The 27922-nt window shown below is 38.9% G+C and overlaps 1 long non-coding RNA gene across 1 annotated transcript in view; it reads left to right on the plus strand.

The window, feature by feature from the left end:
* The window catches only part of LOC116184042 (uncharacterized), a 38767-nt gene that overhangs the window by 3783 nt on the left and 7062 nt on the right, over positions 1-27922 (plus strand). The window contains exons 1-2 of the long non-coding RNA XR_014957827.1: positions 1-15051; positions 16351-26040. The exon at positions 1-15051 is cut by the window's left edge and continues 3783 nt beyond it. This is a non-coding gene — a long non-coding RNA (uncharacterized LOC116184042). The remainder of the gene's footprint in view (positions 15052-16350; positions 26041-27922) is intronic.

A 27922-nucleotide genomic window follows, 5' to 3' on the forward strand; every position in this document is an offset into this window, starting at 1 on the left:
TCAGTGCAGTGAGATTTGTTGCTTATTTTCTATATCTATTTGTCATTACTGTTAACTGTTATGCATGTTTGCGCACCAGAGCTACTGAACTGGAATGCTCTTAGCATTTTGTCCATCCAAAACAAAGGTGTTTAGAAGGCACTGAAAAGGGAAATTCTTTTGCTTTGTAAATTTTATTGAAAAAATCTGATTGAATTTTATTACTTCTAAATTATTTTCAGTAATACTTCTAAAAATTTTCAGTACTATTGCAATAATCAATTTGGGGCTCCAGATACTGCTTATAATTATCAAGCAAAATGAGTGCATAACATAAAATAAAAGAGAGACTGTCATTATAATCCTACCCTTCCAACAGGAATAATACTGCAGACTTATTTCAATACTAACAGATACATAGTTTGTTGATGTTATTTCTATACCAGAACCAAAGTCTTGATTAGAATTAATTAATGAATGTGATGGTTGTGGCTAATAGCCACCCAAAAATAATGACTCACTACCTTCAGTCATAGAATAATGACTCTAGAAATGCCTTACATTTACAGTTTCAACTAAATGCTAAAATATAATACAGGACAGATCCATTACATATTTGTAAGTTACTGCAGAAAAGAGACTTGATAGCACTTGAATGAAAAGGATTATATCTTTTTTAGGGTGGCTTTTTTGTTTCAACTGTTTAGTATCAGAGAGTTTCCTTGTTGCCACTGAACTTGCTCTCCAGCTGTACTGTAATGTTTGCTGATGTCCAGTTTTATTTCATAGAAATAGTTTATTGAGTAAAGCATAATTGTCCTTTGTACAATACTCATCTTGTATCACTTCTTTTAGAGATCAGACATTTCCTTTTCCCAAAAGGTCTGAAGATCTGTAAGTTGACATTATTCTGCACAAATCACTCTGGTAGTGTAACTTAGACTGTCCAAATTCCCCTTGGACTGTGGCCTCTGTAACTGTGCCATCACTCACTTAACTTCACCTTATCTTTAAATAAGTTTAACCAGAAGGGACTTGTTCAACTCACCACCTCTTGAGTAATGTGAATTATTTATATGATCTTCATATGTGTTCGTTAAGCTGTATACAGTAAGCCTAAGTGTAAGTGTTTATTCTGTTCATCCATAAGTGTGTTGCCCCAAGCTTTGAACTCAGGCTAACCACAATAAAAATCTCTCTATTTTGCTGTTCTTTGATGGAAATGGACATCATTTTTTCATGTTGTACAATGGCAGCAGTGTTGTCTCAGACGGGCGCGTTTCCACGGGAATGCATAAAGAGACATTTCACATGTTCAGTGTTGTCTTGCAGCTTTCCAGAGCACCTTCCCCTCCTGCTTTGCAGAGCTGAGTGTACAGGAAGCTGTATCCCACCATGTCTTACAATATAAATATGCCACTGTAATGGCTACTGTGGAAGTGATGATTACAATAGTCCTTTCTTATCAATTCACTGCTTTGCTTGAGCAGTTATTAAGTGCTCTTTGTCTGTAAAGGAATGTTAAGCACTGAGAAATAAGAATTCAGTAAAGCAGTCCTGTTTGCTACTTCAAAGAGTCTCAGTTCAAATGGAAATAAACTAAAACAACCATGCTGAAATACATCACTGACCTGGATTCTCCAAAAAAGCCCTCCTGTTGAAATCCCCATATATTTCTAGGTGAGGCTGGAGAGCAGTGCACATGGTCTGTTTAGAGGCAAAGCTTTTGGTAGAAAACAGTTACACCAGTACTGGTCTAAAATCTTTAAAAGGGGATGGAAACAATAATTTTTCTAACTGACACTGCTACACTTTGGTTTTCTTTATTACTTCTGCTTTCCATTTGAAATTTGTCCAGAACAGCAGTGTTTACACATGTCCTGTTAGAAGTAATGCCAGAGGGACCTCAAAGGCATGAGTCTTGTTCCATTCTTCTTTGGTTAATTTTCCTCCAACATAAGGTATTTAACACCTCCATAGATCATAGGATGAATAGAGTCTACAGAATCAAACATTGTGCCTCTTTAAGCATTAAGTGTGCTCAGGTTAGAACTTGCTTAATTTATGAGCTGTGAGGCAGCCATGAAACCATGGGTAGGCATATTGTTAGAACAGATTTCATTTTTCAGAGAAAAAAAGGGAATTTTATTTTGGGCTTTGGGGGTTTTTTCCATGTTGACTGGTTGCTTTGGGATTTTTTTCAAAAGTGGTCCTTGCATCTTCTTTTTGTCTTTTTTTTTTTTCTACTAGAACTTTTTTTTTTTTTTTTTTTTTTAATTCTTAGGTGTTTCCCCACACACCCCCCTTCTTTTCTCAGGAAGGTTTTATCTTTGTCTACAGTGGGCTTCCTCCTTGGTAAAGCAGCTTCATATGTTTCATGGTTTTCTGCTCTTCTGAACTGGAACATGCTCTTGTGTGCTCTAAGAGCACATAGCTTTGGAGGATCTACAAAAGACAAGATATTTCATGCATCCTTTCTGAAGCCTATTTCTGACAGTCCCTTGAAACCAATTCAAAACACTCCCTAATTATAATAGGACAGGTTTGTGTCTGCTTCCAGTCAATAAAGCTTTGTTCTGCCTCAGGGATTTTACTTGTACCTGATTATATAATGGAGGATAGAAGAATCAGGCAATAGTAATTTTAATCCCTGGCTGTCTTTCATTCAAATAAAATGTGCAAAGAGATTTAGTGAAAGGAAGAAATGTGAATGTTGTACTACTAGAGCAAACATTCTACAGTGAGTTCTGCTGGGTGGGACACTGATTTCCACTTTACTTGCTCTTTTCCAGATATTCTGGGGTTGATATTGGACAAAAAGGCAGTGTTTGAAATGGCAGCTCCCTCTGGTTGCAGTGCACTGCAGGCAGCCTCCAGCCCAATGCAGCTCTGGGGGAAGGCTCAGCTGCAGCTGCAAGTGCTGCTCAGACTGTCACAGAGGAGAAAAAGAACCACAAAACCAAAACACTCAGTGCTATGTTGAAGCAAGCCTGGGTTGGTGATCCCCATTTTTCACATTTCACTGGGATATTCAGTCCCAGGCTTGCTTCTGTCCAAGCAGCATAAAAAGCTGACCCATATATAATGTGTTTGACACAGCATGGTCATTTTTCTGTTGTTAACACAGATTATGTATTTTAAATTTTTGAGAGTCTTTCTAAAAATAATTAATATTATGCCATAACTTAGGAAACACACTAGATTTTTTTCTTGATAAGACTGTTCCAGAAGCCAATATCTTCACAGAGAACAATCCTAGCTCTGCATCTTGTGATGAGCACCTTGCAGAGCCTCTTGTCAGATCTGGGGCCAAAAATTAAAATAAAAACTGTTATTAAGTAGGGAGGAAAGGGAACTACATTAAGATATTGAGGTTTATATTTTTCCTGTGCAGGTCTAAAAGGCATGAGGTTCTGTTGCTTACAGAGAAATTAATATGTGAAGGTACTCCACTGACAAACTGGTAACAACAGATCAACCTTACAGTGCTCCTCAAAATTCAGTTCTGTGACCCTCAACTTAGAGTCAAGAGTGGGGAACCAGGAGTAATAAAGGACCAAATAAATCTCCTACTTTTTCTATCTGGGTCGTCCTAATTGATCCCAGCAGAATTCCTCATGGCTGGACTACCTCAATCAACCCACCTGCATCCTCACCTGGAGGAACTTGTCTGGTTATCCAGCAGCTGGGGCAATCCCTCTGGGGAGGAAAAGGCTTCCTCTCTTACTCCTGGGAAGATTTTTAACCTCATCATTGCCATGTACATTGCTGGGCAGTCAACACCACAAATGACAAAGCAATACTTGCACCTCCCAGTACACCCTGTGTTTGTTTATACTCAATGGTATTCCACAGCTGAATTGGATATTTTAGGTAGATAGATATTTAATTGGTTTTCTTAATGTTTCATGTACTTAGCAGTCTTTAGTCTGTCTTTAATGTTTTTATGTAAAACCTGATTAATAACAGCAATGCCTTTAAGATAGATGCAGTTTTAATACACAGACCACTGAACTTACTGAACCTTTGCTGAAACACATAAAAATATCACTCTTAAACTATATATTAAATGTTGGGGTTGGAAAATTTCTGTACATTTGTTGCTGTAGAACTTGTATATGTGTGAAATTACGTTTCCAGGTGCAAAAACTCCTAAAGTCCTTTAATAAGTATAGTAACTTTTGCAGGATTTTAGCCAAGTATCTAAATCAAGAAGCACTAAAATCTCTTTAAGAGAGATCACTTGTGTATAGTTTTTACTTCCAGGTCTAGATATTTAAATTCAGTTGGCTTGTATCTAACTTGTAGATGCTTGCATTTTTCCACAAGCATTTTTTTTAATTTGAATTTTTTTTTATAATTTTCTGATCAAAATAATACATATTATTTAGAAGCTCTGACTAATAATGAAAGATTCTTTTATTTCTTTTCTACAGCTATACCTTTCTTCTGTATCTTCACATTAATAATAATCCAAGAGTTTTTACATCTGTGTACATATGGGAATAACATGGTGGTTATATCCTCTTTAGGTGGAAAGGAGCAACTGTGTAAACTGGTAACTTTTAACTTTTGGTTTTCCTCTCAGACTAATTTGAAAATGGAAAACATGATTTAGCACCTGAAAAAAAGAACTGGTGCTATAGATGTGAGCCTAGTTTCACCCCTTTCTGATTTCCTTCTTCATCTATTGCATCTATTCCTGAAATATCAGAATGCAAATACATTAACAGTCATTACATCTGCTGAGGTCAGAGCATTTGAATAATTCCAAATTAAGGATGGTAACTTATCGTGTCAGTGTAGCAGACCTCAAATGCTGACTTGTTCAGCTGTCATGGTGTAACACCATACTACAGACTGGGCTTAAATACTGAAAATTAAAGTCTGTGGTAGGGCAGCACTGAGTATTGCACTGCTCTTTTGTTCATCTTCTTTTTACTTTCATCAGCAGAGCTTTTTCAGGTGCTCACTTTTCTCTGGAGCACTGGAGCTGTTCCAGCAGCCTGTGCAGTCACAGGGAACTGGAGCAGTGAATCCTGAAGGGGTCTGAGAAGTGCATCTTGAGGGGAATGGAGCAGTGAATCCTGAAAGAATGGAACAGTGCATCCTGAGGGGAATAGAGCAGAGCATCCTGAAGGGAATGGAGCAGAGCATCCTAAAGGGAATGGAACAGTGCATCCTAAAGGGATGGGAGCAGTGCATCCTAAAGGGATGGGAGCAGTGCATCCTGCCACACACAGGGCAGCAGCTGCACTGGATGGAGTGGGGAGTGTGCAGTGCTGGCTGTGCCACCAGGATCTGCAGCCAGAATGTTCTTCCTCCAGCTGCCTGGGCACTGCTAAGATCTGCAAGTTTAATGCATCCATACAAAATGTGCATTCTTTTGCTTCTCATAGCTGCACAGCTCTCATGCCAGTCCCACTCAGTTAAGGTGAAAAATATCCTCATATGGTTCTTATCAGCTACAGAGCTTAAGATTAGTCAGAGAGAGGTACCTGTGTTTTTGTTGTTTCTACCACTAGTTAAGCTTGAACACTTCGGTGTAAATAAGCTTTAATTTCTTTGTGGCTATGATTGATATTTAAGAGTGAGAGTAGAGACCCGAGAGCAACATTCCAGAATCTGAAGGGGCCTACAGGGAAGCTGGAGAGGGACTCTCCCTCAGAAGGATTAATGGGTACAAAGTGAAAGAGGGAAAGTGTAGCATAGATTAGGAAGAATTATTTTACTGTGAGTGTGGTGAGGCACTGGAACAGGTTGATCAGGGAAGTAACCTCAAAAAAGGAAATACAAGGTTGACTTCATGTGTGTATAGGTGATTAACAAAGGGCAGTATAGAAGGTGGTTTGTTCTAACAAGTGGCCTCAGAAAATATTTGTAGTTTTAAAACCTCAACAGCCCAATGACAAAAAAATAGGGTTAGTTTGAAGCATATATAACAAGTGTGTTCATGATAATTTTGTGCCCACCACAGAGCACTAAGCTGTTCTTGTTTGCCTTGTCCTAATGTCCACCAGGAATGAGATCTTCAAAGCTCCTCATGCAAATCCCACACACACTAACACCGGGGGTAGGTGCCAGGCTCCAAGTACTATACAGACACTGCTTGCCCTACATCATTTATTTTCATCCTTTCATGATAATATATGAGAAAAATCTTATAAATATACTGTATTTTGCTCCAGATTTAACTTTCTAAAGGGTTTTTCATTTCCTTCACTTTTCAATATATGTTTGAAATATCCTGTCTAAAAATTACCCAGTACTGCTGGTATTTCATTCTGCTCAGCTATTGTTTTCATTTTGAGAGTCGTCTTTTCTTCTGAAATAAGATCTAGACTAAATACCAAAATTCTTTCACTGCGTATTATGGCTGAGTGCACTAAAATATAAAAACCTTGATTTAAGGTTTTTTGAATTCAAAGATCGTAGGCAAGTGTTCATTTGAAGGTTCAGTGGCATTTTGAAATGAGAACATCATATATAAAGATGTCAGAGATGGAGCCTCCCACAGTGAGGTTGAAAGAAGAAGAACAGAATGAATAGAAGAGTTTCTGGGTTCCAAGGAATTTTAACATCTCATTACTTGAGATCACTGTACATATAATTTTCCAATATTTTGTATTATAGACTTTGAATGTATTGGTTAAAATTGCTTCATGCCTGGCATCAATTTAGTCTTATTCATTATCTCCCTTAAATAAAACTTTAAAAATAGCTGGTTTCAGTGAGTGAGCAATTTTCTGATACGTACAGATTCTTCAACATTTCTAAAGTGAACTTGTAAATGAAAACAGACTAGGAGGTAGCAGTCCCTCAGCATTTCTTGAGCCTGGTATTATATGAATTCAAGTAGTTATAATTTTTTACTAAATGTATAATTTGTCATTTGCATCATAACTCATCCCAGATTTTCATAATCCTACAATTAATGCTCTTGCTACCTAAATAATGCTGACTTTCATAGTCTAATGACAATTATTGTGATATTGTTTTTTGAAATATATGGTCAGTACTTTGATCAGTGTTCGTATGTCTTTGGTAATACAAAGAGGGGGATAGAACTGTGGCATAACTGAGGTAGGGCTTGGTTTTGCACCAGTGTAAGAATTTCTATATTTGGTTTAGCAGCTACCTTGATCCAGTGATGGAACTGAGGTAATCAATGACCTCATCAGCATTTCATCTTAAAATCTGTTCAGCATCAACACTTCATCTTAAAATTTGTGTCCATTTCTATTTTTCATTTCTGTGACACAGATGTAATCTGGCTCTAAGTAACAGACATTAAATGATATTAAATGCCTGATTATATTCTTCAATATCTCAACTTTTTTAAAAGTCCCATTAAAACATGTACCATATGCTTTCTATCTTTGTACCAGGGGTTTAAAACTGTAAAACTTGTGACCTTTAAAAGTAGAAAGCAACTTACATGGCATTTCTAGATATCTAATTTAGGTAAATATTACGTAAATGTAAAAAATCTTAGAGCTGGTTATCAAATAATGCTATATCTAAAACACCTATTGAAAGTACCAAATAAATAAATACATGCATTTATTTAAGAAAAAAAATACATCCATCATTCACTATGTAACTCTTCTAGTATTTGAAAGAGCTTATAAAATAATTAAACTCAAGATTCCTCCCTTCTGACAGTGAAATGAAGTGCTCCAGATAATTTACATCACTGTTTCTATTTCCTGTGCTTTGGGATTGGGTCCTAGTGCTTGAGAGAAACCTTCTGTTCTAGATACACCAGAATACCACTCCATATCTATTGCAAGACGGTGCTGGGAGCTGAATGGAGAAGCAAAAGGAAGGAAGGAGGTCCAAGAAAATAGAACTGCCTTCCATTTTCTTTCATGTCTGCTGGGAAAACAGAAATGGTATTCTGTGAAGGATCTAGTCAGTGTTTCCTTCTGTGAAACACTGGAAACAGCTTCCTAAAAAGTAATTATGTTGTGTCATGCCAAAGAGATTTTAAGAACAGGTTCAGTAATGTCTGTCTTTATGAGGAATGGAGATGAGATCCTCTCTCCTGGAAAGTGATTGGAGGTGGAGGTCCTTAGAAATAATGGCCTTTTTGGCACAGGGATAAATCTGCTGTCTGGTAATATCTGAGAAATTTTGAGTGTTGGTATTAATCAGACAGTTCAAAAGTATTTGGGAAGCCTTGCTCTGGCTGATCCTTCCAGCTCCCCATTTCTGCTACGTTCTGATGCCTGCCTGGCTGCTTCAAATGCAGCCAATTTCCAGTGGCACTTGTTTGAGATCAACCATACAGAGATCTTTTTCCTTTCTTCCTTGCCCTTTTTCCTCTTTCCCCTTTCCCCTTTCCTCCTCCTTTCCTGATGGAAGCAGTGGTTGGACAGAAGGACTCTTTGCTTTTTCAGGTAAAAGGTGGGTCACCAAAAGAGTAACCTTCCTTCCAGCTCACTGGGAAACACCACAGCGTCTGACTGGCCTCTCAGGAGAGTTCTGTCATCCAGGGATGTCCCTTGGCTTGGGAAGAGGTGGATCCCAGCAAATGGAGCAGGCAGGGCCCATTCCCTCTGCCAGGGGTGGAAAACCTCTGCTCTGCAGGAAGAGGAGCTGTGCAGGGACCCCTCTGTAGCTCTGCACCATGTCAGACCAAAGGAAAGAAAGGAGACAATAGGAGTTTCCTATTTTAAGTGGAAAATTTTGACAGAAAAATTAAAAAAATAATAAGATGCAAAAGAGAAATACAATCTGAAATAGTGGTAATTGACTGAAATTGTTAGTGAGTGGTTTAGTCTCAGAGAAGCCCACAAAAAACTCACACCTGGGCACGAAAGGCTGAGATAGCCCCTCACATCAGTGCCAAGCTAATGAAAACATGCAACCTTTCCAAACTGGTAACAATTCAAAACCTTCTCCTGTCTTGAACTGTACTTTATTCCTTCTCCTCCACTAGTTTCTGAAATGAGTTTTTCTTGTTATCATAGGCAGCTTTGCCAGTTCTTACTATTTTATCATGAACTTCGAGGTATTTGATGCTTTATTTAAACCCTCAGCTCCTGCAAATGCAAAAAGAAATTTTTTTAAAGGTAAAACAAAACTTTCTAGGTCTCATGACTATGTAGGAAGCTTGAAAGTGTGATCCCAAAAATATACCTTAAGACTTAATTCCTCAACATTCAGAAGTCATCATGTGAATATAAAGAACCTAAGTATGCTGGGGGTTTCAAATTCTTGTTCCTTCATTTTTTTTCCCTAGTCTCATGGATATTTCATCTGTTTTCAGAATTTTGGGAAATACAATTGACGATCTGTCAAAGTTTGGAGCAGTGCATGTACTGAATGAAGGTTATAATATTTTTACTAGAGATTCAAGCCCTGGTGCAGAAAGGAGACAGGGACTTCTCCCTGGAAATGAATGGTAAGTCATTTGGCATCTCATGGCTGCGGCTCTCTAGTATATCAAGCAAAAAAAAAGAGAAGCCAGATAGGAAACTAAAATCCATATACCAATTGCTTCTTAAAACTTGCCATTTGCTTTATATGCCCTACAGTACTTTCTACTTAGACCATGTGGTAGGACCTCCTGTGCTTGGCAAGAACTTGACAAGAAGTTTATTTGATGTTTTAAAATATGTGGATTATTTGATAACTGAAAAACATGAATATTTTTTGCAGAAGTGTGAAAATTCGTAACAGAATAATTTGCCATGACTGAATTTACGTATTGATTCTCACAAAAAGTCTTTTGCCTTTATTATACTTTTCTTTTCCAATTTGCCTTTGTGACCTGGCCCATTCCTGAAAACTCTGTTGCTATGTTTGATGAGGACAGGAACAGAACCCAGATTTTCAGATTTCCTTTAAGCAAGTTCATTTTCTGTCCCTTTTCCTCATGAAAATAACTTTGAAGATCCTTACTAAAACTAATTGAGAAGGTTGAAAGCTTGCCTCAGATTTTTTCCCCCCCCTAAAGTTTATTGAGAAGCCTCCTAGGATTGGGCTTTAGGGTCTGTGGGCTGCTCAAATCGAAGGCCAAATCCTCAGAGGTGCTGAGCAGCTCCAGCTACAGACTTGGCTTCTTGTTAGTAGTGGCTTCCAGCAATATCTGCAGCTCCTACAGGGATCAGGACTCAGTGGCTCTTTGCAGGTCCCAACAGGCATTCATTCAGGCTGATGCATTTTTAGGGCTCAGTTTCACTTGCAGTAGGATGTTTTCAAAAGCCTGTCTTGTGTGCAGTAGCTTACAGATTGTTAAAGATCCTTCTGCAGCTGAGTGCTGTGAAGAATCAGGGTCTTATGGCTAAAACTTCAGTTCTGTTTGCAGTCTCCATTTGATAGTTCCCGTGCTTGGACAGGAATGTATTTTTGGGGAACCTTAAGCCTAAATTATTTGCCAGTTTGCTGTCTCCTCTCCAGTAGTAAACACAGTTTCAGTTGGTGTTGCTGACTATGATCCAAGAGCCCTCTCCTGTGCTTGTCACAATCACCTCTCTAAATGCTTTAGCTGTTACAATCTCAATGTCTTGAATTTATGCACTGAGGAAGTGGACTCCTAAAATTATGAATGTTGCTTTCAATGTGCTTAGCATGTCATTTTACTGCCACAGACTTTCCTCTTTCCTTCAGATGATTTCTGTTGAGAAGCTTGATTCCAGTTTCTATTTTCTGATCCACATCCAAATATTCTCCTTTTTCTATCTTCTTCTTCTACTGAAGTCCATAAAAAGTTGCTAAAGCCAAAGATAAATGTAACAAATATAGCCATGACAACCCTGTGATAGGCTGTTTCTGGTCACGCACTGGTATAAACTGGCAGTAACTGGTAATATCAATAATTACCCAAACTTACATCAAGCAGAAGCAACATGCCATTTGTTACATAGAAAAGATGATCTGAATACTAATAGGATAATATATTAGATTTATATCATGATTTTTGTGAACATAACTCAAAGTTCTCTAAGCTTAATCATTAACTCTGTTTTACAAATGAAGACATAAAGTTGAAGTGAGCTGCCCAGGTTTGTGCTGCAAGTAAGTCGTTCAGCTCAGAACAGTCCAGTGAATTGTCTGGAGAGCTCTTTTGGCTCCCTTATTATTTACCTTAGAAGTCTTCAAACAGTGAAATGAAAGAGAAGGGGACATGAGAGGAAATTAAACCATATAAAGACAACTAGTCAGACAACTCTTCCTTCTCAAAAACACAAAATAAAAGTTTCATTCAATACCCGCAAACGCAGATGTCACCAATTAAAAGCAAAAGTAGAAACAGACAATTCAGGCCTTTTGTTGTTGTTTTTAAAAGTGGTTTTTCTGTTGAAGCCCTACACATCCATAGGATGCAGATCAGACTAACAATACACACTTCCAACTTCTAGTCTTTCTTTGTGATAGCACTCAGTTCTGTGTTTGCCAAGGAAAATCTTAAATACAAATAAAAATAAGAGTACTGAATGACAAATTCCAACACCAAAAAATTGTATAAACCAGCAAATAATTTTCCATATCTCAGTTTCCAATAATGGTTATGTACGTAAAGAAATAAACAAGCTAAGAAATATTTCCATTCATTTGCAATGATACGTGACACTCAAGTGTCAAGTCTTTTCAAAATATTAAGAGATAATTAGGCTATTTTTTTGTGTAAGATCTTCATATGGTTATTCATTTACCTCCTTGAAAATCTCTCCGAGTGCTCTCGTGTGTGACTTAGAAAAGCAGCATTCACAGGTTTTTCCAGGCTTTCTCTGCAAAGAGCTGGGCCTGAATGCAAAGAGCAACCGAAAATGCAGCAGTGTTGGCTATTGCTGTGCAGAGTTTGTGGGCTTAATCTCTAAACTGGAAGCTGAACTTTGCTGCAGGCATGGAGTCTCCATGAAGAGCACATGGGGAGAAGATGCTTCATAGGAGCTCTGGATCTCCCTGGCACATGGAGTCACCTGGAGGAGTCTGAGGGCAGCCAGGAAAGCACTGAGGTGAGGGGTGTGTTGTGCTGACTCTGCTGGGCTGGTGATCCAAAGAGAAATTCATGGGGTGGGCTTGTAAATGTTCTTTTTCTGTGAAATTTGTCCCACAGCACAGCAAGACTATGAGCTTCTTACTTGGGTAAATGATGTAAATCTGGTCCTGGGGAAGGGACACAGCCTTGAGGCATTCAGATCTAATGAAACACACACAGCACACATGTGGCAAAGCCTGGCATAAAGCATCCATTCACACATTTTACCTCTTAACTGGCATTGTGGAAGTGCTCACTCAAGGTCATCCTTCCTTTCCAAATATAAACCTGGGACTGATTATAGATAGCTTTGCATCAGAATCATGTGAAACTCGTGGGTTTGAGTTCAGAGGAAACGTGGGAGGTTCTTGTTATGATTTTAAGTTCACTTGAATTTGAAACTCAGGATGAGACTTAGGGAGGGGAGGACTGAACACAGATGGATTCTCAGGAAAGAATACATTCAAACCAACCCTCATGAAATGCAATGGCTTAGGAAGAAGCCCTCACTCAAAACATTAAAACAAATCAAAACACATTACTATCTCTTAAGATCTGACTCTTAATGCTACCAAACATCCCTTTTCCCATTCTAGGCAATATCATTTTTAGGGAAAAAAAAAAAAAACAAAACAGAAAAGAAAATGCGTAATATGTTGCCCAATGCAACATATCCCCACAGCATCTCTAAAAAGCAGGTGGAAAGTATATTTTAATTAATTTATAAACAAAAGATTATTTCCTGCACTGCCAGCAAAAATCCTGTTTGCCGACAAGGTTCTGGCTTCAAACATTATCAGCAACTGGCAGGATGAGTCCTTTTATGTAAATGAATTCATTATTATTAATTTCTGCTGGTGCTGAACGATTTATGAACTGCTTTTCGAATATGGAAAAGTGGTTCATGAATCAGAGGGGAAAAAATGTTCAAAAAGTCCTGGGTCGATAAATAACAGTAGTCATTCATGAATCCCGCCCATGGTGTCTTTTATCTTCAGTAGGGAGAAGATCAAAATGATAAAATAGTAATGTGCCAACAAAAAAGGATTGAATGGGCAGAGACTGGTAACATTGTCCTCTCCGAGCCTTAATGGGCAGGGATGAATGGTGACAGACTATCCTTCACCAGCAGGCAGCCACAGACTGATTCTTCCAAGGTGAAATGCTCCTTTTCCCTGCCACACAGAGCCATGATAAGAGGGAGCTGCTGAACAGGACCCCATGTGTGCCCCTGCCCCACAAACCTGCACAAGCTGTGGTCAAGGGATGGGGCTTTGCTTCTCAAGGAATACCCTGTCTTGGTTTGGAAAGACAGGTGTCTGCTAAGGAAGACAGGAGCCTCCCTTGAAATGGAAAATGCAAACCCCCTCCCTCTGAATTATTATAATTTTGAAATTAACAGGCTCTCAGGCAAAGATATGGGAGCAGGAATAACAGGGAAGAAAATACAAAATAAAATAAACAATGCAGTAATACAAAACAAGAGTCAGAACATGCCCTGGCACACTGTGGGTCAGGGAGGTGGCAGCAGTCCCATCCCAGGGTGGCTCAGCCCTCCTGCAGTGCCAGCTGTGCTTCTGCTGGAGCAGGATCCTGCACAAGGGGGGAGTTTTCCTCTGGAGCTCCAGGGCTGCTGGAGATGGGCCTGGACTTCCTCTAATGATTCCCTGGGAAAGGGCTGCTCCTCTGGGAATCCTGTGGATTCAGTGGAAATGGGATCCAGTGGAAAAGGCTGTTGTGGTGTTCCAAAGTCAGATTGTATCCAGGTAGGAATTCTTGGCTCCTCCCCTGGGCAGAGCATCTCCCTATGGGATGATGGAATTTTCTCAGCCATGCAGGGACACTCAGTGGCCATGAACAGCAGAGATCTCCTGGAGGGAGGATGGTTGTGGAAGAGATAAAGAAAGTTGCCAATGAACAAAGATAACTGCCTCACCTCCAACATATAGGAATAGAATGGTCACCTCCATTTCCAACCTAAGACAGCCCCCTGCCCTGGACATTGGAATTTCCATCCCCCCCCAGCAGCCTGCTGCTTCCCCCACATCTCTTACACCAATTCCTGAGAGTTCTCTTGGAGCTGGCATGGCACTCAGCTCTTCTCTGCCAGGGAGTCCAGCAGCAGTGGGATTGTAAATACTCTCATTCCATGATGAAGAGAGATGACAAGTACTTGATGGAAAGTGAGAAATCTGGCAGCTGTTCACTCCTGTTCTCAGAGCACATCACCAGCCCTCAGCAGACTAGGAGCCTTCAGGATAGCACAGTGTGTACAACAATTGACATCAGCCTCGCTCAATGGAGACAGCTTTTCATCTGCATTTGAAGAAATCAGGCTGAAATTCAAAGTATTCTGTGTACCTGGAGTGATTGTGGTCATAGAAATGGTATTTTCTCCTTTAGGATCTTCTCTGATATGAAGGTCACAACAGAGAATTGGGCCAAATTTATCCCCAATGTAATTTCATTACAATAACAAAATTCTGCCCAGAATGAATTTAGCCCATTATTATTTCAATGTTAAATATAGGGTATGTCTTATAAAACCAGAGTAGAGAAGGCTATAATAAAAATCTCTTTTCTGAGTAGCCTGTCTTTCTAGAGCTTTGATATACAAAGAAACTACAGCTACATATTGTGATTGTTTGTCCTTAAATAGTTTTGCTTGGCTAAGAATTTCAAATCCTTTTCAGGTATTAGTCAAAGCATCCTGTGAGGTATGAGGCATTAGCACTAAAGGTGAGGTAAATGAAGGAAAAGCTACCACTAGGTCTTGAAAAGGTTTTGGCAGACTCAGTAGTCAATCTAGAATAACTGTTGACTTTTCTTGTGGAACCAATAGTCAAAAGTATCTTCCAGCAAAGGAAAATAAAATGTCAGACTCTGGCTGTTTTTTAGCTTTGTTCTTATATATAATTTGACCATTTTCTTAGTTTCAGATTGCCACAGGACAAAATCTTGTGCTTCTGAGCTCAGCAATGAAGTTTTAATCACCCCAATATACATCTTTCCATGACATATATTTTTCTGTCCACCAAAGACATAATGGCTGCTCCTTTTATGGGAAACCAGGATTTAATCCAGTAAGTCTGTGCGAATCAATATTCTTGTGAAATGACACCATGTTGAAGTTATTTTATGTTATGTTGATGGTTAGCTAATTTTGTAATGGAGACATTTCTTCTAGAAGCAGACATAGTATAATTTAGTGGTAAAAACGTCAATCACAAGGGGTTGAACACTTATGTCAGGGCAGGAAGAGGGCAGATTTATTGATGGAAATGTATCTATATACTCTTTGTGGCACTCTGACCTGAAATATCCATTTTGGTTATAATTTTGTTTTGTGAAAATGACATCAACTGCAATCACTAATGTAAAAGTGACACTGGAATGCTTTGTTCCAGAGGCCTGATTTAAAAGTCGTGCTGCTGTTTGTTATAGTAACAGCTTCCCAACAGCAAGGAATTAAGGTATTCATTTAACTGCTCCTTTTCTCTTTCTGTAGGAAACCACACTGTTCTTTTTTTTTATTTCCCTACTGTTTAATATTGTTTAAATAATAAATATATAGCTTGTTTCATAATGACATTGAGGTAACCAAGAGAAAGGAGGCAGGTGCTCTGGCTGGTACTATATGTGGATGTATTTTTGTATGTCTTTTATTCCTAATGTTAGTTAACCACCCACCCAATGCCATAAAAAACATCAATAAGAATGGGTAAAAGAGGATGGAATAAAATAAGTACAGAGGTTGAGAAAGGAACGTGGCAAGGAAGGAGGGAAAGAAAAAGCACAGTGCAGAATACAGGGAACATAGGAATGTCTCATTTGTGACTTCAGTGGTTTTTTGTTGTTTTTTATTTACAAAACTCTCAATTCATTGGACTCTTTTTTGCAGATTTACAATGATGTAGCTAAAAAAATAGAATCTGGCCAACCCTCAGCTTAGAAGATAGGAAAAATTCTCTAGGAGCAATGTGAATTTTACAGAGAAGCTGTGCTATCCGGTGAAGTGCTGGCTATTGTCTATTTTCTACTGCACTATCCTCCCCTGAAAGAGTGTCTTGAACTAAATAATATAATGACATCCTAATTAGTTACAGCTTAATCTCTGGGCTAGTCCTGAGAAATCTGCACTTTAGTGTACAGTGGTTCCAGCACAATTGAAATTTTAATTTGGTATAACTAAGGATGGAGTGTTTTACCAGTAGCACACAATGCATTTGAGTTCTCCCATCTCCTGCCCTTCCATTTACACCCCTTGCATGACTATCACAAAGAGCTGACAGCTCACTTTTCTCTAACAATCACGTGTTTTCACTGAGATGTACAAAATCCATAATCTGCTTTGTGAATCTTCATTCTTGGCTCCTTTTCAGGCAAATAAAATGACAGAATCGGAGACCATCCAATGTCCTGCTCTGGTGAGTCACAATGATTTTATCACTTAAATATAGAAACCGTTTACAGTCTGGGGAGATCCACTTCCAGCAGGATAAGAAGTGGGAATTTGTCTTATATTTTAGAGCCACAATCCCCAAAGATGTTTCCTTTGAGTGGCACTCAAGACATTTGAAAAGTTCATTCATTGGAGCATCCTCAAACAAGCAAAATCTGCTCATTAGGGAACGTAAAGCTCTGCTCATAACAGCCCTGCTAGGCATGGTGTGATAATTCACAGGTACTCATACAACAGGATATTTGTTTCCACACTATCAGTCATTGCCAGGCAGCTTCTTCATGTGGACTGGGACAAGATGGGATGGGAAGGCATCTGATCCTTCCAAAAGTTAGTACTGCTGAGCAGTCCCAGTGTGGTCACACATCCACACACTGAAAAAGAATCAAAATAAAATTGAAATTAGGTTTACTTTTACACTTTGCCAATCAGATTGTGGGTAGTTTATGCTGCAGAGAAATGCTGACTGGCAAGAACAAACTCATTATTAAAATAAGAAAAATGTAGCTAATGTTTTGGGTATTTTGGTTCTATTTTAAAACAGAAATTTTGTTTTGTTTTTCTTAACCCTAGACATTTTAGTTCTGCCCATTTGCATAGGTAATATTGCCATCATATTTATTCACACTGCTCATAAAAGAGCACATCACAAAAGTGCCTGGAAAATAAAACTCCAATGAGAAGGGACCCATCAAGTTTAAATGGAGGTTTATATTGCAGCATTATGAGACAGAGGCTTGCACATTTGCAGCTCCCATGGCAGAAAGTGAAACTCTAAACAATTAAAGCAGCACAGACATCCTGCCCTAAAGGACTGTAAGCATTTAAAAAGCAGCCATGACCTCTCTTTACTGGGCCTGTTTTCTATTTAATTTACAGTCTTTATTAGCCAAGAAAATCTTGGCTGGATCTTAGTCAAAGTGATGAATATACAAGCATTTTGATCTACAGTTTGGGGCACTTCAAAGTATTCTTTACTTTATGATCATTTGTAATCAAGGTCAGAGCTCTGGTGGTAATTTAGATAGCACCTAAACATATTTATAATATAAAAATTGCTTTGCAGTAGCATGCATAGTGTCCTTTCTATTTTTGCTCACAGTAAGATTGGAGTTGCAGGCTATCCAAAAGTTACTCCTACAAGTTTGTGTAAGCAGCTCCATGCCTAGGTTTCTTTTATTCAGTTCCCACAATGACATAAAAAAATTGAGCTTATATGTGTGACAAAAACCAAAAAAGGTTTGTTTTCAATGGTTTATTTATTGAACTATAAGTCTTACTAACTTTGTAGGGAGAAAAAGTGAACCAAAAAAGCTGTAAAATATTTAAAGAGGAGGTTTTTGTCATCTGTTTTTCTCACTTTTCCATATAATTTGTTCATGCCCTAAGGTATAGCAAGTCTCAGAAGTGTTTCCCCTTTTTAAGTGCAGGGACTCTCATGCCAGCAGTGTCTTGCAAAACAAAAACTAAAGCTGTGATCGCTGTTTTAGCACCATCATTTCAGGTTCTAGGCCGTCTTTCTTTCCAGATATTGTGTCGTTCTATACATTATGTCTTTCTACATATTTCTCTCTAGATTTATCCTTTGTAGGACAAACCATCTGATTTTTGTACTTTATGTCTGACCTTTTGACAAGCACAATCCAAAACTGAAGCCCAGCCTTGAGTCCCAGTTTCTCCAGCTTTGGCAGGCACATTCCTTGCCCATTCTCTCTGACTCCACTGCAGGGATGCATTTTCAACATGCATGTTTTATCATGTCCCTCTTCCACTGCGTACCCTTTCATCAGCTCCTTCTTCCTCTTGCAGCCAAAAACATCCTATGGATATTTTAAGGCCCACATAGGCTCTTCCAAGACTGTTTTCCCCTATCACACCCACGAGGTACTGACAGATCAATGTGTCACCCACCACTCACAACAGATTTTTATTTGAAATACTGATTTCTTAAATTTTGGACTGTAGTCATTTTAGTTTCTTCTGCAAGGGTCCACTCCTATAAGAATCTACCAAGCTACTACACTTGCCCTTCTTCACATCCTCCCTTAAAACTCTCCTCTTCTGTGACACCTTAAAAAAATGATAGTGGTTAAGCAGCTGATGTGCTGTGACTGCATAGTAATCATAATTATTTCCCAGTTACCTCATCATTTCTGCCCCTCTCCCCATCTGTTTGCTGTCTCTTGTCTTTTTCCTGGATCAAAGACTCTTTGGGGTACAGCCCACGCCTGGAATTCCTGTGCATTTGTCCTAAGCGATGCATCTCAGGTTCTAGGCACTACTGCAGTGCACATAAATAAAAATCACTATTCCTAAAGTAGAATCCTCTGCATTTTTATATGCATAAATTATAGCCACATCCTGTAATCCATTTTTTAGGCTAAACAATTGATTCAATGGGATTTGAGCCAGGGCAGGAGTTGGCCTATAGTCTTTACTCAAAACAAGCAACATAACATATTATTAATCACCCTAAATAGAGACTATCACATTCAGTGTTGCAATCCTACCTGTGGATAAAATAAATACCTTTCTAGAAACCTTATGACTTTTCTCATTTACAGTAGGCCAGGCTGCTCTTAAGAAAACTATTGTTCTGCAGGGAATAACAAGATTGCAGTGACTCCCTGGTCGTATTCCTTTTATGTTGATTGCTTGGAAGTTGACAGAGTGGTGAATACCCAGCAGACTCAGTTGTAGGCCACCCTGTCTCTGTATGCAAGGGGTCTAGAGGCACTTCTTCCTTCCCATTCAAAGTTTTTTAATCTCTTACTAGGGCAACACAAATCTTCTGGGGGCTGTAGTTTTGAATGTTATTCTGAATTTTGTTAATATTTTCAAATATATCTTTATCCATACTGCAACCACAGCCTGGAAGCTGCTGGTTATAATTCACCAGAGTCTTGGGGAATCAGTTTGGCCAGGAGAGGAGCTGGGGATGAAGCCCAAGCTCTTTGTACATGCCTGCATCAGAACTGTTGGTGGGAGAGGTGGTTCCAGGGGCCACTGTCTCCTGTGCAGTTCCTGAGGAACGACAGCTGTGTGCTTCCTCCTGTGGAACTTGGAAGAGCTGCAAAGGAGAGGAAAGCCAAAGCCAAAAATAAAAACATGCGCAAAAGCAATGAGTAAAATCTGCCAGATTCAGGGATCTGCTGTACTACTGGAGACCAGCCAGAAATCTGTAGAAGTCCACTATTAATGCAGTGGCTTGGTTGCAATTGCTCCCCTGACACCCCACCCCTTCCTTCCCCAGGTGAATCTTGTCTTGCATGTATAAGACAGACTGCAAAAAGCACACACACTTTTTTCCCCTCATAGTGTAATGTTTGTTTTACAGGTTTTCTGGGGCATCCTAAGTTGCTGATGTGTGAAAGTGAGACAAGTCTCGACATACTTGGTATATCCAGCTTGTATATGCTTACCTTTCATTCAAATTGACTGTTATTTTACCAAAGTGTTAATCTTAAATAAATGTTCATAGATCAGGCTGCTTTCCACTTTCTGCCAGTGTTTGGCTCATTAGATGCTGGGTTGTAAATGACTATGCAGATACAACCTAATGTTAAATATCTAGGACTTTATAAAGGGAGAGAGGCAGGAAGGATAAGGATCTCTTTGCTTCAGGCCAGAAGACAGCTATTGACTTTCTAGCACTGCCAAGGAGCCTTGTGAAGCATTTTCTGTTTGCCATCATCAGGAACAAGTTGCTGAGTTAGGAGCACACTTGAACCTGGTCTGATTCAAAAGCCCCCATTTCCACTGGCATAAGGAAACTGCTCGTAGCAAAACTAGTCCAGTGGAATAGGGAAACAGAAGCAAATTCCAGGTTCCTCCCTAGCCTTTCACAAAAGGATATGGCATGTTTTCTCTAGAAAAGGGATTTTGTGTTTGTGGTTTTGGTTTTCTTTTTCCCTCAAAGGACATATGAATTGCATAATTTTGTACTGAATTGCATAGTTTTGTACTGAATTCAGCTTTTACTGAATTTTCAGTAATTCATCTCTATATACATATATTGTAGGGCTTCTTTAATCAATTCTTTCTGTGTTATTGGGGAGAAATTTATCTCAATATTTTCAGTGAAATATTATGGTAGAGCTAAAAATTGCCTATTCTTCCTATCTGGGAAAGACATGCAGTACTGAGTAGATAAAGCAAAACTTCATATTTATTTTAGATAATTTAGGCTCTAATTATACAGAAGTGATGTGAGAAAGATACACAGAATCTGACCCAGAATTATGACTAGAAAATAATAATATCATCCTAATTAAAAACCATATAAGAGTTTGTTATCCAGCCTCAAATCCCTGACAGACTTGTATGCTCAAATAATCGCAGCATTTGCAGGCTAAAGATTTAGTAAAAGTTTCATGGAAAAAAAAAATCCCTAATGAATTCTCAATGTTTTTTAATATTGTGCCTCTTCAACAACAATGATGGCTTTTGGGGACTCTTGCTCACTTATGGGACATGTGGGTCATTCGAAAGCTTGAATATTCATTATGAGATGAGCTGGAACTGGATGTGCAATATGTTTGGTAGAAAACTAAATTTTATGTAAATTCTACAGTGATGTTTTCTGGCTCAGTTAGAATCCATTCTACTGTTTATCTTTATACTAATAATGGTCTCTTGGGTTTCTTTTTAAGCGTCTCTGTATACTTTTTTTTCTTTTAAAATGAAAGATGAAGATCCAAAGAAAACAATTTTTAAAGATAGAAATAGAAACACTAGGTAACAGAAATTAGCAATGCAATCTCTGCATATATTATGTGGAAATCTACTGCAAAATTGCAGCTTGGAATTTTATTCCTAGGACATTAACTGTTTCATGTTTGAACAGCATTTCTGCTCTGATTCCCCATTTTTTCAGAGCCCCTTTGGATCTACTTTTTAAATCTATTTCTGGATATTTTGTAATATTTGTTAAATTATTCCTTCTTCAGAATGATAAATCCAGTTGTCTGGAAGAAATAAAATCTGTGGCATATCTCTGAAATGAGAATTAACCTTGATTACTACAGTAATTTACTAATCAAAACTGGAGACCTGCTAATCAAGCCTGAATTACCAGCTGCTTGATTTTTATAGTGACATAACCAAAACTGAACATTTGGTAAACAAGGATCTTATTTATGAGTGGGAAAAATTGGCATATGGCCATATTCATCTAAATATATTTCTCACTATATTGTTGTGATTTCCTTATCAGCTGATGTACTTCTAACTTAAGTCATCCACCTAACCCCAAAATGATGAGCCCTGAATTTTTGATTACCCTGGAACTGGAGTCAGAGTAACCAATTTCACGTTTTAAGAGGTTTTCTGATCTACCTGTTGTTCTTGGACCCAGGGAGGAGCATGGCTGATATATCACAGCAGCAATGTGTTACAGGGCTGGTCAGAGAGCACCTGGGAATGAAGGGAGCAGAACACTGGCAGCAGAAAGCAGAGGAGTGGAGGAGTGCAGTGAGCAGCCAGCTGGGAGAAGCTGCAGGAGGAAATGGCAAAGAGGGACAAGCCCAGGGGAGATGTGGCACTGAATCACCCAGGGAGGGCCTCCTGAGGAACCCCAGCCCATCCCTTGTGAGAGAGCATCCCTTGTGTAAATGGACAAAGTACCAATTACTGCAGCCTGTCTGAGAGGCTGGGATTGTGAAAGTATTCAGCTGGTTTCCTTAAGTGTAACTAATTTCATGGTTTTTAATTATTTTTTTTTTCCGGTCTGATTTCTGTTCATTTTTTCAGCTCCCAGATGGCATCCTGTATCCACCAACACAGAAAATAATTTCCCAGTATTTTCCTTAATGAATGACCTATTATGAACAAGCAGGAAAAACCCATATTGTGCAATTCTTCCACAGGAAAACTGATCATTAATATAAATGGAGAGAAGCCCCCAAAATGGGAATCTTTTTTTGTTGTTTGAGCTGCGCATGGTATTTCATTAAGGTGGCTTGTGTGTTTTTTTTTTTTTTTTAATGTCTCATTCAATTGATATTGTCACGGGTAATTGTGCTGTTAAAAAGGTAAAGAACAGAAACACAAAAAGATTATTTCTAGAATAATGTTTATAGCATGAAATTCTCAGCTAGTCAGGCTCTTTCCCTTTCTCTGCTTGTTACTTTAGACCTAATCCCCCATTCTCTCAATTCTTCTCATAGAAAATACATACTAAAGCTAGTGCTGTTTCCATTTTTTCACTGTTATCTCACAAACCTGAAATAATATTTTTCCCTATAAGTCTTAAGGTACTTGCACCTAACAGAAGTGAAGGGGCACAGAGATGAATTAAAATGTGTTCAGTGGTTTATAGCCAGTCTAAACCTCAAAGAACACCAGTTTGTGTTTAGATATGATCCTGCAAAGCTTCCAGGGGCCCAGCTCAGCACGGGCCAGGCTCTCCTGCAGCCAGTGCAGCCCAAATCAGAGCAGAGCAATCCTGCTGGGATCCACAGACAGAGGGGTTTTAAGTACCAGGAAAACCACAAGTTAAAACAGAGTGCTAATATTGTGTAGTCTTGGCAGGAGAGACATCCATGAGGACAAAGATTCCAGATTTCAGGAATGGATTCTCAGGCAGTGATTTAGAACATTTAAAGAACGAGAGAGAAATAAGTAGCTTAGAGTTAAGCAAGAGGGGATTTTTTTTCCCTCAGACCACTGGAACAGGACTCTGCTCCACTCCAGTTCACATCCCTGCTGTTCCCTAAAGCCACAGCTGTGCACCTAGAAATTTCCATCAGAAGTGCTCAACATTGCCTCATGTGTTTAGAATGACCTCCCTCTACCACCAGATGCCCAAAAATCCACCTGGAAATCTGGATCATTTAAAACTGCACTAGGACATAACATGGAGGACATGAAGTCACTGAGGAAGGAGTAATTGCAAGGAGGAACTGATGGGTATGGAGGAAGGCCAGCAAAAAAGTACAAAACAACAAAAGTGGTGGCAGAAAAACTGGGAAAAGGAAGCAAAAATGGTAAAGTGACTCCATGATGCTTTACTGGCTCTAATGCAAGGGAAAATTAGGAAAGCATTCATTTATTCTGTTTCAGCCAAAGGAAAAAAAAAGTACAGAATGTAGATAGAACATGTGAAGAAAAAAGCCAACAAAGGAAGAGGAAATGAAAAGAGAGGAGAAACAAGTGCTGGAAGTAGAGGAGAGGATGGTGGGGGAGGAGGCAGCACAAAGAGATCTGATGAACAGGGCTTTTAGGTAAGTGAATTTTATTTGTATGTGTCATTTCCTACTTTTTATTGCATTTCTTTGGCAACCATCCCACAGTTCCATAACCTATGGGTGGGTGGGAGGAGGTAGCTCAGAGGGCAAAATGGTAGTTTTTGGCAGAATATTGACATGACTCCGAGTCAGGTCATTACTTGTGGTTGTCATTAGACAAATAGTGAAAGTGGGCTAATGGGGCAGGTGTTTATGAATCCTACAGGCCAGAGAAGGCTCAGTTTTCACAACCTGACTCACACAGAAAGGGAGGGGCCCAAATTATTCAACGCAGTGAAAGAAAGCAAAGGCAAGCAGTGATTTCAGCGCTGCAGAGGCCACAGGGACCTATTGCAGATTTACAGGATGGTTCTGTCAGGTTGCTTCAGCCCCTCAGCCACTTTGGAGGGTGGGCACTACACAGGTTTCTGTACTGGGGACTTCCTTTCTTGCGATCATTGGATGGAAATATTTTTCTGTAGTTCAAAATGAGACCCTGACGCACAAATCTATGAAAAAATATGACTTTCATAAAAAATGTTCTGAACTCTATCTTTTCTGGGTGCTTTTGTTTCTTTTTGCCCTCTGTTTGACTCTTTGCAGGCTTTTCCCCCTAATTATCTTGAATTTAAAATGGAAACATTTCTAAAACATACGGTGTCAAATAAAATGAGTTCAGATTTTTGAAGACTTTAGAACACACGCAGTAGCTGCCACCCTGAGTCAGAAAAAATTTCCAGTGCTTTCCCTCTGAGAGTGAGAAGAGCAAATGTCTGGGGAAAAAAGTGTATGAACTCTGATATATCTCTCATACAGAGCAATCCTTCTTCCCCTGTGTGCTCCTGCCCTCTGAGGATCAGTGTCAGAGACATTTTGATTTGGAGGCTGGATCTCGATCATCATGTTTAGTAGCTAGTGATGGATTTCATTTGCATGATTTCATGTAATCCCTTTTATGGTCCATTTACACTTTTGACCTCTACACCATCCTGTGGCCATGAGTTCTGTAATTTCATTATACACTGTGAGGATAAAATACTTCTTTTGTTTATTTTAAGACTGATGCCTGGTCATTTAATAGAGGCTCCTAGTCCTTGCATTTGTAAGAGCTGTTAAATGATGTCTCTTTATCTTAGAAATCAGGTTTTTGAAATAAAATAACGTCTTTCAATTTTAAAGTCTTGTGATCAGGCAAGATCCTCCTTCTCCTCTTGTGAATCCTTCCATGAAAAAAAAAAAAGGAAAAATTCCCAACTCCAACTGCAACCTGATGAAATTAAAAATAATGAAAGCAAAAGTAGTTTTACAATGTTCATACTGCAGAGATAAATAGCCTTAGTCTTATTTTATATCTCCTATATGGTTTCCATCTCATGCCACATCATGGTGCTGGTTTCAGTTCTGTGAGATGTGGAACAGCCCATTTTAAGGCCATTCTCTGCTGCACAGCTATTAAATCATAAGCATAGTAGTGGAAGAATGTGTTCACTGAGTTCTCTGCAACAGTAAGATGGAGAAAGGTTTGGAAAGTCCATTTAAAAAATGGGAGTATCTTTGTACAAGACACCTGAGCATGATCAGACAGCAACCTACATTGGGCAGACTAGGGTGTGAACTTAGCAGTTTGCATTTTCTTCCAGCTGTAGTTGTCCAGCATCCTCTCTGCACCACTCCCAGCCCTGTGTTTTGTGTACCATTCCAGTCAGATTGCTGAGGAGAGAGACAAAGCACAGATTCCAGGATAAAATCAAAACTGCTCTAGAAATGCACTGTGTGTGGCAGCATTTGGAACAGTGGTGAGAGGTTAAAAAAAAGTGTTTGACTCTAACCCAAGAATCAAAATTAATGTCAGAGAATTTAATGCAACACCAGGTGTGGTGGAACAAAGGCTGTTGGGGGGTCTCATTTTGTTCAGTTATGACAAGCATTGTTCAGCACTTTAAAAGAAACAACAGTGTAATGGTTTTTACTGAATTGTATGAAGAAACAGGATAACTTTAACAAATATCACAAAACATGTCACAAATCAATTGTATTGAAAATATATTAGGTTTCTTTAAAAGAAAAGATCAGAAAAGGAAGCAGCACAAGCAGGAGGAGAAACAGCACACAAAGATTTACTTCTGAGTGCTACAAAATATTGAACTAAAAATAACATTAAAGATGAAATTTGCAATGAATCTCAAGCTGCTAAATTCCCAAAGGCTGGGTCTGCCAAAGGCTCTGTTGGTTTCCTCTGTTCTTTTCTGTCTTTATTTAAATATTTTATACAGTTGTCTATGTTCATGTGTAGTGCGAACTGTCATTTATATTTCAGTCCACTCTAAAATGGATCTTAGACTATCTCAAGCTGTGCACTGCAGCGAGGAGTTTGGAACTGAGAGGTAAGTTGAAGTGGTAGGGACAAATGAAGACTGATATTTAATGTAGTTTTTGTGTACTTATATTTTGCTGTCATGTATTTTGCCTTAAAACTGATTTGTAATTTTCTGCATTTTGTGACATTATGATAAGATGTGATGTAAGTGGAGCTTCCATTTAGCAAATACATTGGTGCATTTTTGGGTCACAGTGGTTGAATTCTGAATTCTGACCTTAGGCTTTCATGTCTATCAGTAGCAACATGCAAGTTTAGATCTGCACTATTAAATGCTTCTCTTTGTGCTTTGGACTTGCCAAGGTAACCTTTTTAAAACAAGACAGTCTTAAGCTTATTTTAGATTCACTTGTGTGATAGGCCCACAGGGTGCTGAGTGTCCTCACCCTCCACTGTCTTAGAACACAGGGCACACCTTTCCCAGGAAATCTGGGACTCACCATGGAGCTGGAACCACACCTTGGGAGAGACTCTGCCACCCTTCTGGTGCTGGGGGAGGAAGCAGAGGGAGCTGCAGACAAATTGCAGCCCTGGGGCACCGGCAGAGCTCCCAAATTGCTCCCTGCAGGCTGAGAGCCCCGGGCTGGGCTGGGCACTGCCAGCAGGGCAGGGGTGCCACCCACCCTGCCCATCCCTGCTGGGGCAGGGGTCTCTGGGGGCTGCTGCTGCAGCCTGACCCGAGCCCAGTCCTCTTGCTGATGCACTCTGCTATCTGTTAGATTTGATAAGAAAGGTTCACATATATTAAGGTGGGATTTTGCACTTGTTTTACACAAATTTACTAGTGTTGGACTCCGTCAGCTTGTTTAAAAGAAAGAATCCTTAAGAAATTATGTTGCTTTCTTGCTTCCGAACAGTAAATCATACAGAATAAAAAGTTTAAATAATGGCTATTAGATTAGGAAGTCTAAGAAGCTTTTATTGCTTAGGAGCTCTGACTATTAAAAATTGATAAATTGCCATTGAAATACAAGCAGCTCTGCAATATGATAGATCAAAGTTCATTTTTTTCCCTAATGCAGAGTTAAGATGAGCAGGTTTACTTTTTGCTCATCTTCGTTACAGATCAAAAACATTCCTTTATTTTTATTTGAGTGATCAATTTACTAGAAGAGCTCAATGGATATGTTTTGACTGCAGTAAAATTCTTATTCACAAGCCTTTTAGTAGTAATACAGTTTGCTGGAATATGCAAACCTCAGGACATCTCAGCACTGCTGTCCAAAGTGGATAGTGTCTCCTCCACATAATACAGGTGCAAATTGATTAGTTATAGCTCATAAAGTGATATTTCCTAAAATATTTTGACCCCGTTATTAAAAAGCTAACTCTTCTAGTGCTTCTACATTAAGTTAGCAGAAAGACTTCAAAATGTGTTTCAGTGGACAGAATTCCAAAGAAAGTACTCAAAGAACTGAAATGTAAACTTGGAAAGATGCTTTGCTGATGGCTTTTTAGAAATCTATTCATTGCATGTCAGTGTAGCTATATGAGTTTTTCTTTTTTTGTGTATCAAATATCTCTTATTATTTTCTAAGCATCTATAAATCCCCTCTGTGGCAATTTGGGGTTTCTTTAAAACCTTTTAAATTAAGTAACAAAAATATGTAATGAACATGCAACATTAAACACTTTCAAGGGCAGCAAATATGATCACATCCTTCAGAAAATATTTCTAAAATGTGTGATTTCCAACCCACTAACTTACTTGAAAGTTGTGTAAAAGCTGCAGTTGATAACAAGGTCTTGTGTATCTGGATCTTTGGGTAAACACTGTCTGCCAGCATAGCTGGAGGAGACAGACATTTCCATTTTTAAGATAGTTCTGTAAAGAAAATCCTTCTGTGGGTGTCCACACTTGGCAGCTGATCTCAGGTCTGACACAGTGT

This window comes from Lonchura striata, chromosome 11 (assembly GCF_050655825.1).
Source record: "Lonchura striata isolate lonStrDom1 chromosome 11, ASM5065582v1, whole genome shotgun sequence".
In the NCBI taxonomy this organism is placed as follows: Eukaryota; Metazoa; Chordata; class Aves; order Passeriformes; family Estrildidae; genus Lonchura; species Lonchura striata.